At 36.1% G+C, this 12,375-nt stretch overlaps 1 protein-coding gene across 6 annotated transcripts in view; it reads right to left on the bottom strand.

Moving 5' to 3' along the window:
• Window positions 1-12,375, bottom strand: part of LOC127938924 (palladin) — a 178,781-nt gene that overhangs the window by 47,118 nt on the left and 119,288 nt on the right. Inside the window, exon 1 of one of the 6 annotated variants that reach the window (XM_052535846.1) lies at window positions 5,353-5,520. The exons of the other annotated variants lie outside the window; for them this stretch is intronic. The gene's annotated coding sequence lies outside the window, so the exon portion shown is untranslated. Of the gene's footprint in view, window positions 1-5,352; window positions 5,521-12,375 lie in introns of those variants that run through there. 6 annotated transcript variants of the gene reach the window in all.

Genomic DNA, 12,375 nt, shown 5'->3' with positions numbered 1-12,375 from the left:
TCTTCTTGTAAAGAGATATGGTCACTTTATATGATGACCAGATTTAATTTAGGCCCTTTTTTACATTTAAACAATGATTGACATACATACAGCTCATAATATACTGTATGGCAAAAAAAAACAAAAAAAAAAAACAGAAGCACGTGCATGCATCACACACTAGAACAAACCTCATTTTGTTCTCATACAGTACATCATCATATAAAGCGATCATATATCTTCAGAAACATATTAGTTAATTTTACAGCACCAGACTGTTTTGGTAACTTTCAGTGGAGTGATAGAAACATCTCTAGATGTGTTTTGTGTTTCAAAGATTAACCACAGTCCTATGGGAACGACATGAGGGTGAGTAAATTGTACAAGAATGTAAATTTCTGGGTGAACCGTTTTTTTTTTTTTTTTTTTTTTTTGTCTCTGCATTTGAAATCAGATGCCTAAACAATAATTCTTTCTCCAAGGCTATAAAAGTGAAGGATCTCTGTAACATTACAACTGAAATGTGTCTGCTGTGTGTTTTTGTGAATGTTTGAAACTGTTAAGAGTCACTTTAGAACACTTTTGTGAATCCTGGAAAGATTCCAACACATTCCAAGGTTTGGCGGCTCTATTTCACACCCTTCTGCCAGTCATGGCTCGGACAACAGCACCTAATCTATCACTCATGCTCTCTGACTCCTCAGTACACACCGAGAGAACAGAGAAGCTGCTCAAGCGAGTATGTCAACACATTATATCATTTTCATGGATTCAAATGTTATTATTCAGAACCGATGGTTAACAGTCAATTTAATGACATCAGATGAAACACATTAAGTGTACAGTGTTCAGTTCTCCATATGTATACATTTCTTTCTGTCTCTCATACAAGCACGTGCAAGACTAAAACACTAATTTATCTAGAGAGGGAGAGTTATGGCTGATTTTATGGTGCCAGGACAGGTGTGTGTCTGATTCACCAAAGCATCAATAGCTTTTTGTTTCTGCGAGGGGGATTTTTCCCCTTAAGAATTATTGGTGGTTTAGATTAAATTCCAAAAACACAAAACGCTTAATAAAAATAATTAAAGTTTTAGAAAATTGATGGCACAAGCACATGTCTAAGGCTGGGGATTACATGTTGTCTAGAAAGTATGTCTAACAGCTATAGATTTCAGTAAACTTTATAATAATTATAATCAAGGTACAAGGATAGTAAAGGTGAACTTCAATTTTACTGGCAAACAGTGATTTTTTTTACATTCATATTATTTTAACTTAAATTGCTTGTGTTTTTTTTGTACGTTTGTAAGTGCTAACTGTATAAAGGTTAATAGAAATGAGTGCATCCCATGTTTTAAGAGGACACGAGCGTGAACAGAGGCTCAGGTCATGTATGTCCAGCAGCTGGAATGTTTCACATAAATCACAGAGACAAGCAGACATTGTGTTTGTTATGTGGTGAAATCAGTCTGCTTTCATTCTAAGACATTCTGCTTGTGAGACATCGCTGTCATTGAGGTCAGGAAGCAGATTTAAATGTGGATTAGCTTGAGTCTGCTTGATCACATTCAGATGGAGGAGCTTCTAATTGCCCGTCTAAAGCATCATGTCCATGTGTTTCAGATCCTGTGTGAAGGCAAAAGCGTTTGTGTGCTTTACCGCAACTACAGCAAAATTAAGCCCAGATCTGGCATTAAGGGCATCTGTCGTCTTCGCCCCTTCTTCACTCAGTCTACAGCTATTCCCTCATTTGTCTTCATTATTAATTCTCTCCTCTCTTTTCTCGAGTTACCACTTTGTAAGCATATTTCAAGAACCGCGGCTGGCTGTGAAACACTTTTGATGAACTGAATTACGACTCAAACCCACAGCATATATTGCCATCAATACCAAACACGCCACTATACATACAATAGACTGTACATGTGTGTTCACTAAACTGCAAACTGGCAACTAATCTATCTCTATGCAGCTTTTGAAACACCATGCATTGGCCTACACCGAAAAAGATTTTGGGGTTTAGTCCCATTCGCCTTTTTTCCAGAATGGACTGGGATAGAACAATTATTATGTTAAGTTGCTTAACTGTTTAGCAATTTGAGATTTAGTTGAAATGAAGTATAAAATATTGAATAATTCAAAACCATGAACAAAAATGGATTCTTTGTTATGAAAATTAAGAATAAAAACATAAGTTGATTAAAAATATGAAATTATAAGCAATATAAGCATTTAAATAATAAGAATTCATAAATATAGTTCTAAATATAAAGTATAAAACAAAAAGCCTTCTGCTTAAGAAGAATATCCAGTCACGATAAATCAACATTTTAACATTTACTTAGTAAATGGTTTTTTTTACACTATATAGACTCTAAGACAAAGACTGATTTTAGTGCCTTGTGCATGGATGCTAAACCTGCCTAAAAATCATCCAATTCCATCTCTTATGGACTCTCGTCACCCAAATATCTTCTGAAATAAAGGCCTTTCTGCATTTCTTCATGACTACTTCATTGTGTCTGTCTACATCTCTGACCACAACTCACAAACAGACCGGAGAACCAGCTCATGAGCTGTCAGCCTCCGTGCCCTACAGGGAATTCTCCACATTGTCCCGTGGAAAGAGCAAAAGGAATGACAAATGTGCCATATTTATTTAACCTTTTTAATGGAGAACAGCTGACTGTCTTTTCAGCATCTCGTGCTACGTTTAGGATGGCGTGTCTCGAGACCTCGGTGTACTGCATCGAGCTGTTGTTGAATTCAAACACATGTCTCAGAAGGTGAAAAGACCCACTGAAGCAGTCAGACCAACTTAGTTCTGAAGTCATCATCTGTTACGAAACAGACTATCACAATAAACCATTAAACAACAGAGGAACCGTTTCAGAACAACTATCCAAGGGCTAAAACACAGCTTGTCACGGTAATGGAACTAAACAAACAAAGTGTTTGCCATAAACACCAGAACGTGTTACACAAGACATCCCTGTTTAGGGATCCTTGTTTAGTTTTCCCACTTCTACTGCACGCTCTACACTAATTAGATCTATCTTGTATAATTCTTGAGTTCTGTATAAGTTTATTCATTTATTGATATACCCTACATTTGTCTCATCAGGCATCCGCAATTGCATACATTCACAAAAAATGATGGTTGGTGGAAGTACTGGAAATAGAATGTATGGTGAGTTTTGCTGTAGTGTTGCCACAGTAACACGTCGGTCATATCCACAAATGAACCTAATGAACAACCATTATGGGTAATCACTGAACCATATAAACCAATTCATCAGTGTCCATCACAGCCAAACACTGTGTGTGTCTGTGAGAGAAGAAGAGAGGGAATGGTACAAACTCTTTCTCTGCCTCTATTTGTGGTTTGGCCATGATGTGGCCAGTGTTACACAGCCTCCCTATTTAAACTTTCCATCTACAACAGCAAATAACAACAAATCTCAGAGTATGTGTGTGTGGATAATGCCTTCATTCGCTCCCTCATTCTCACATGAAAAAGACAAACACTTCTCCGTTCTCACACGTTCACGATCATGCAACAACAATCAGATAAATGGAAATGGGAATTTTTCTTGTGTGCTCTACTGGAAGTGATCAAATGCATAGAGAAACACAAGGGACTGGATAGAATGAGAAAACACCACTCACTGCTTCCATGAATAATTATAAGCCACCCTTCAAAATTGGGGCATATTGATCATCTGGCAGGAGTCAAACAAGTAAAAAAAACCAAGAGTACAGAGCATGAGAGAGTTAGAGAGTTAGTCCTGGACTTATTCGGAAAAGTAGGAGCTTTCTAACAAGAAACATTTGTTTTCAACTACAAAAATACATTTATAGTAGCATCGACAGTGCAGAAAGACATTTATACAGAAATTACAATTATAGAAATCATGTCATAAGGTGTTTTAAATATGAAATCATAAATATTGCAACATGAAATGATGGATGAAAATATGAAATATAAATAAAATATGTATTTATTCTCAAAAAAAGAAACACTGGATTGCTCTATAAAAATCTACAGAGGCGGAAAAAAGGCATTTATACAGAAATTACAATTGCAAGTAATAATATTATGATTAATAATATGAAATTATAGATGTAGAAACTTGAATTGTACAGAAAGAGATCAATAGAATTTACAAACACACACACAAATTGATATTAAAATCTCTTTCTGTATAATATGCCCCATATGCACTTGATCTATTGAATGGTTCTGGAAAAATCCACTTTTCTTTTTCCTCTGTCTGTTTTTTCATGCGCTCTCTTTTCATGCATGAAGGCCTGAAATAATCCGATTTGGCTTCTCCTAAACTTGGCATATCAAGAGACCTGAAATTCAACCAGATCTGTTGGATCTGTTGGAGGTGTTTTGAAAGGATATGCTTCATGTCACTGACATCAGTCCGGACGACACCTCGGAAACACAGGAAACAATGTCTGGAGCCATAATTAAACACTGACCAGCTTTAGGAGATTGAAAGAATGGGGGGTCACATGCATCTCTGATGTGGAACAACAAAGATTACAATGAAAGTTTTAAAAGAAAAGACAACTATGGCAACATTCAGAACAATCTTAGCAAGATAAATTATAGTGTGTGCATGTGTGTATCTGAGTGTCATTTCGCATCTGGTTACAAATGACATCATAGGCCAGATGCTAAAGGTCAGAGGCCATGAAGGGAATACAGGGAAGAAGACAGGAATGGAGAGAAGACCACAGGAGATGCCCCAAATAGAAATACTGATAGATGTATCTGCAGCAGCTGAATTATGAAGTGCTTGTAAACACACACTCACACACACACACACACACACAAACACAGATACCATGACATTTAACAGCCTGTGTCTGACAAAAACTCCACACACTCACACTGTATTATAAACTGTATGAATAATTCATATGGTATTTGCCATCTCAAATGAGGCACAGAATCTGACGTTGAAATATATGCCAGAAAAAGTTGCATTTATTGCATTTGGAAAACAATTTATGAAATATTTTAAATATACATTTATTATTTAAATATTATTATTATAAAATTATAAAAAACTATACAGAAGGCAATCATTTAGAATATCAGAAAACCGATTTATAATATTTGTTTACTTAAATACTTTAAATTCAACAATCACTTGTCAAAATGTTAAATATCAAATGTAAATGCTTAGTATTAATTTAAAGATTAAATGAAATGAACTGAAATGAAATGAAAACCTTTTGACAGAACTGATACTAAAATGTAGCAGTTTCTAAGCTGATGGAAGCAGAGGAAGGTAAAGGATAACTAATATCTGTAAAGCAACTTTTCAGAGTTCAAAGTTCAGTTGAACTTACCTGAGCTCTGTGCTTCACTTGCTTCTTAAAGTATATCCAAAAATACCAATGAATCATGCAGATTTTTGTCTGTATGAACTGCTCACACACTCCCTTTGAACGCCTAAACAAGCCTGAGAGCTCCTTCAATCACTCACACACGTACACACTCTCTGGCACTGTGGGTAGAGCTGTGACTGAAACACACATACAGCTGAGGAAAAAGAGAGAGAGGGAGGGAACGGGAGGCTGTAATACAAGAGTAAATGAGGAGAGAGAGAAAGACACTGTAACTGGGAATAAAGATTCAGTGGCACTCTATTCATTCATTATTTTTCTCTTATTCATTCTCTCTTTTGCAAATCGCTTCAATCTCTAATGTCGACTTCACCCTGCATCTCCTCAAATTATTCCCATGTCACAGGAACTATTTGACTTCAGTCTGCCATTTGACTTGGTCTTGAATTGAATGCAAGATTTCTTAGAAATTGAGAAACATCTCAAATTGGAGTATACAGCTTTGAGGGGTGAATGGAGGACATCTCTTAAAGGGACAGTATGGTTGGTCTCATTAAAATGCCACTGATCTACAGCATAACAAAGAAGATACTGCGATGATGTGTTACATGCACATCATTTCGAAATAAAATCCAAATTTAGACTTTATTCCAAAACTGATCTTTTGATTTTTCACAGCTATTGGATATTCCTGTGTACATAAAAAACATTCAAATCCCGTTATTCTCTGCTGCTTGCAGTATATTTGACATGTTTGCTCTTGCCATTTATTGCATGTGAATCATTTTGGAGCATAATTTAACTGACTTCTCATTCACATCCTGAACAATAAAACAAAAAAGCATGATAAATTGTAAAATGTCTGTCCAATAAGACTGTCTACAAATTTAGCTCATGATGTTTCTTTTATTGTTTATAAAAGGCCTCTTGTCTTTATCTTTAGCTTTATTTATATCACCCAGAATAACCGTGTAATGTATTTGCACTATTCAATACTTTAGAACTGTTTTGAAACTCCTGTTAAAAGTTTATTTTATTTTAAAGAAATCAATAATTTTATTCAGCAAGGATGCATTAAATTGTAATAAAGACCTTTATGATTGTGATGAGTGGGGCGGATGGAGTTAATGCACGACACCTGCGCTACTCACCGGTCTCGAGTCCCACGGAGGAGCTCCGGAAGGATAAAAAGAAGAGTGACGATAAGACGAGCTCAGAGAGGACCAGGCCTGGATTTTATTTTGTGTTTTGCTTTTGTATGTGCGTGACAGTCATCCGCGAGGAGCTGTCGCACTCTGTGTTTATTTTATTATTGAGGTTTGGCTGTCCAACCCTCTCTCATTGACACATTAACACAATGAAACAGGTTCCAACCATTGTTACTGCTCTGCAAACAGTGCGAAGGCTCTGTTAGAAATATTGTACTGCAACAATTTTGTCATGTTTACATTTTTTATTATTAATATTATTATTAATCAAATGCTGAAAAATTCATTCAGGTATCAGATTTCCTTAATCTTAAAAAAAATATATGAAACAAACATAAAAAAAAACGTTTCAAATATTTATACTATTGTGTCATTTAGCGTCATTTGGCATTTTAATAATCTTCAGACACGGACAGAAATAGTACCTTAGAAGAACTCACGTAGTACTGAGTTAAAAAAAAAAAAACACTAACAGCACCTGGTCTCAGTCAAACAGATGGCTCTCACCTGTTTCATCTCTGCAGTCTGGGACAGTGAGAAACAAGATACAGAGGCAAGCAGGCCATCTTATCACTTATAACTTTTTGGAACCGGCAGAGGCATGTAATACAGTACAGTTAATCCTTATTTGGGGTGAGGTTTAAACCTGTTGTGGCATATTGAGATTGTAACATATCGCAGACCTTCTTGGAGAGTTAGTAACTCTCAGTCTTTCAGTCCATAAACAGGTGGAACATTTGGGTGGGGTATTTATGGAGCTTGCTGCATAAAGCTTAGAAAGCACACATACCCCCAGAAACACACACACACACACACAAACACAGAAAACAAGAGACACATACTCATATCTGTGCATTAAGGCATTTGTAAACCAGCACACGGAATGATGCAAAAACACATCCACACCCATTTTTATAGTTAGAAAGATGTCTAGCTTTAAAAAGTGTGTTTTTTTTTTACAAACACCCCTGCAAGATTTGCTTGTACGCATTCTGTAACCCACACCTCAACAGTTCCCCTTGTGCCAGTGTCCCCCTGTGAATATTTATCTGCCCAAGGAGGCAATTCCTTTAGAAACAGGACAAAGTTATACAAATTACTTTATTTATGAATATTTATTACCTTTGATGACATCTAAGTATTGAAGACAGTTTAGCCTCAGTGTAAAAAATAAATAAACAAATAAATAAATAATCACTTTTGAGCTGTTTAAAATAGGAGATAAAGCGCACTGTCATGATATAGAAAATTGAGAAATGCTGACTCTGCAGGCAGCATATGGAACTAGGACTGAAAATCAACTTTATGGACATTTTTTTGTAAATCGCATGGCAAATTGATGAAAACGAAACACAGTTCTCTTTTGGACACACTAGTGTCATGAATTTGTCTTTCCTAAGATTGCTTCAAATCCTATCTACTGGGATAGACTGAATGATATCTGAAGGCACCATAGATGTATCATTCATTGACTATGACATCTCACTATCCTAGTAGTTTGTAAGTATTGTAGTAATTTAAAATTCCCTTTAGTTATCACCAACAATATCTCTTTTTTGTTGCAGATCATTAAACCGTTATGCTTCTCTTAGAAGTTTGTCCGAGATCAGTATTGGGAGGTACCTTTGTTCACAAACGGTCATAATGCAGTCTTAATTATGAGCAATAAAGTCACATTTGCAAAACAAAGGTCATGATGGGATACAAAGTTGCAGGTTACGAGAAAATATTTTTTTTTTTTAGATATTTCCAAAGGTCATATTTGTATCATCTCAAGATGCTTTCCAGTCACCATGGCAACCTTTAGATTTCCCCAAGGAAAGAACACATAGTAAAAAAACAAACGTTAATCCTGTCTGGTGCACTTAAGATGCTTAAGCAAACACTCTAACATTGCTCTCTAAATATTAATGAGGATTCATGAGAACCATCATCTATTGAGAGAAGTCAATGATGGTGAAAAATATACACAACATCGAGAAAGAAAAATACTGCGTTCAAAGACCAGCAATGAAGTTCAGATGAAATGGATGAAAGGTTTATCTGGATTTTGAGCTGGTAAAAAGTTTCCTTTTGTGTTTCTGTTTGAGTTTATTTAGCAGATACATTGTGTATTTTACAGTTTCCCTCCCAATTCTCTTGTCCTGTATTGCACACACAGTTGGACCAAAACGTCATCCTTCAGCCTGTACTGTGTGTGTTGGGGTTGAAAAATGATGGACTTCATTTGTTTGTAAATCAAAAGCTGGAGAAAAAACTAAAACTACAGTAGATCAACTGCAGAGACGTGGTCACAAACTCTCACTGACATCTGCCTCAAACTCACATTAATTTCATTTGGCTTTTGAGATAGCTAATGCGTCCAACAAACACAAATCAGTGTATACCCAAAGGCACGAATGAGCTACAAAGTTGCCATGCTCTCCATTTTACAGTACGCAGTCAATGTACAAGTTATACAGGTCCAAATCTGATGGAGGTCTTCTAACGGCTGTTAAACAGACCCATTCAAGGACAGAGAGACAACTGATGTCATCTCTCATGCAGGAGGCCTTTCCTGGCTTTGTTTTGCCTCATTTTACTTCTTGGGACATCTGTTGAACTGTATCTGTTTAATGGTTCAGAGCCTTCCAGAACAATCTCTAACAATAGCCTATGTGTGCTTTTACATCATGTTCACAAACATGTAACATAATTTGAGTCTTTCTCAGGCTCCGGATGTTTTTCACAATGAATGATTCACACAGCTTTGTTTATTTGCACATGTGAGCTATATAGGCACACTGCAAGATATCAAATTCTCACAGTGAGCTACACTGCAAAATATAAAGCAACACTGAGAGATATAATGTCAAACTGAGATATGTGGCACCAAACAGTGAGATATAAAGTCACACTGCAAGATATGATGTCACACTTTAAGATAGTCGCACTACATGATATAAAGTCAGAATGAGAAGTATGTCACACTGCAAGATATAAGGTCACTCTGTGAGAATATAAGTCACACTGCAATATATAGGTCACAATAGGAGATATAAGGTCACACTGCAAGATACAAAGCCACACTGTGAGATATAAATCACACCGCAAAATTCAAAGTCTCACTGCAAATATAAGTCATACTGTGAGCAGACAGAGTCACACTACATAATATAAACTCAGAATGAGAAGTATAATGTCACACTGCAAGATGTAAGTTCACTCTAGGTGATATAAAATCACGCATGCTATTTATTAAGGTGTTGCAATACATAAAGTCACTGCATTATATAAGATTACACTGCAAGATATAAATCTATTCGAAGTCATACTGTGAGATATAAAGTCAGATCAATATATAAGGTTACACTGCAAGATAGTCACACTGTGAGATACAAGGGTATTCCCAATCTTCTGTTTTCTGTCTTCATTTACCCTGATGTCATTCCAAACCTATAACTTTCTTTCTGTGAACCATAACAGAAGATGTTCTGAGGAACTGTTTTTGATGAAAGTCAATGGGGTCCAAAACAACACGGTGTAAACGAAAAGCACTGTGACATTTTTTTTAGATATATTCTTTTGTGGTCAACATTCCTCGTTATTGTATGAACTATCCTTTTAAATTCTCAGACAAATTGGTTTTAAGGCTTAGTTTCTGGTTTCTGTTGGACTTGTCTCTCAAACCGCTAAAACCATCCGTGATATTCACCAGCATTTGGAGCACTCCACATCTAAATCAACTTTATATGGCCTGTCTTTAAAAGATGCACTCAGGTTTACATTAGATCACACATCATACTTTAAAAACAGCTCAGTTTCATGAATGAGCAACGGTACAATCATCTACAGTTGCGCTATTAAACATGACACCATTCAATGTGAAATGGAAAACATTTCACATCGATAAAAGCCAAAATACATTCATCTTCATGTACACGCTCAATGACTTCAGCTGTCATTAACGGACCACTGCCAATACAGACTCTTCCAGGCGTTTCACGTGCAACTGTGGCCTACTTTTGACTCCAGTGAGTTCTTGCACAGTGAGCAAAGGCATTATATAAGTGAATGATTCAGTTGACCCTGACCCCTGCCTCCCTCAAAGCAGACGTTTATAGAGTCGGTAATATCACAAGGGTCAGTTTAACAGGCGAAAGCAAATGCTCAGAGACACAACTCCCTGAGACTGTGACATCATCAGCAGAACTCCGGCGCCTCACGGTCGAACCCCACAGAACCAAAGAGATGGATGGAGATGAGAAAGAGGATTAAAAGAGGAAAGAGACAGAGGGGAGGACTTATGAGCAAAGTGGAAAGAATTTTCTAAAGGGACAGTTCAAACAAGAAAGAGACAGATGGGGATGTGATAAGAGCGTGTGATAAAGAGAAAAATGAGGGAAAAAAGACAAATGAGTGCTATGATATGCTACACTGACTTATATAAAGAGATTGAAGAGAAAGAGAGAGAGAGAAATGACCAGATGTGGAGTTGGACAGATGAAGAGGTCTGTGTCTTTTGTCAGTTTAATAGACAGACTGTAATCCTGTCACAATCTGCAGGCTAATATATTCTGTTCAAATATTTCGGCACGGCCTGAAAACATATTAATAAACTTTCATGAACTTTTTGATTCCACAGACCCCAAATTTTGATGATTAACTATGGACAAATAGTAAATATTTATATTATAGAAATGATAAAAATATGAAAATTAAATATTTTTAGTCAGAATTTAATCTTAATATTAATATGTATATTATAGAAAACATATAAGGATATACTATAAAAATGTGTATTATATTATATTATTCTGGTTAATAAATATTAATATAAATATTATAAAATACTATGTACAAAATTTGACTTCAAATGTACAAGATTTTTTATAAATGTAGCATAAAAACAGTATATAGTAAATAGTAAAAGCAACTGTAGCTAAAGTGTATGTGCTTGTTGTCCTCTCAAATGAGCTCTCATGAAATAAGTTTAAATATAAATGTAAAACATTATATGTTAAATGTTTCATTTTATGTTAAGTTGACACTACATATACAGAAATTCAAATCTAGCTCTCAGTCCAATAAAACATTTGATTACTCGCATGATTTCCAACCTGTGTTTAAAAGAGCAAAATAGTGACAATGGTAAAACAGATTTGATTTCAGAATGAGCTTTATTACCAGGCATGTTTACACATACGAGGAATTTGTTTTCGTGACCGAAGCTCCGCAATGCAACAGAATGACAGCGACAGAACAAAAAACACATGATAAAAGAATACAAATTTCAAAAGATTTCATCAGAAGATGATCTCTAATGCCTCTGACTAACTCAGTCAAGTGTTCTTGCATGCTAATAGTTCAAGTCGTAAATAAAACAAAACATTCTGAACCCCATAACACCTGTATTTATTGCTTACCACTTGCGATTGGATCACCGAGACAGATGTTAATACCAGGTGTAAGCAGGTCATTCATTCACAGACATGCACTCACCCACGTACACTTGCGTGCATCCACATGCACACACAAACACGTACACACATATAATAAACCAGTCATAAACACAAACGCCTGCTTTTCACACCAACTGAATGCAAATCTCAAAATACAATTAAAGCTGCAAGCAGCGATGAACGGGCCCTCGCACCCGGGCTCACCGGCAGCGAGTGGCTTTAGTTAATAGGTGAATGGTGAGAAATATGCGTTTAAACTCATAAATATAAGTAGAATATATCAATGTTTATTCCATATATGTGCCAATCTTCCTGTTGCCAGCAGGTGGCGCTATCATTATAATGGAATATTGGCCTTCAGATGTGTTCAGGGCAGG

The sequence above is a fragment of the Carassius gibelio genome, chromosome A20 (genome assembly GCF_023724105.1).
Source record: "Carassius gibelio isolate Cgi1373 ecotype wild population from Czech Republic chromosome A20, carGib1.2-hapl.c, whole genome shotgun sequence".
Taxonomy (NCBI): domain Eukaryota; kingdom Metazoa; phylum Chordata; class Actinopteri; order Cypriniformes; family Cyprinidae; genus Carassius; species Carassius gibelio.
Note: the sequence above shows the minus strand (reverse complement) of the source record. Positions and strands in the feature narration are given on the sequence as shown.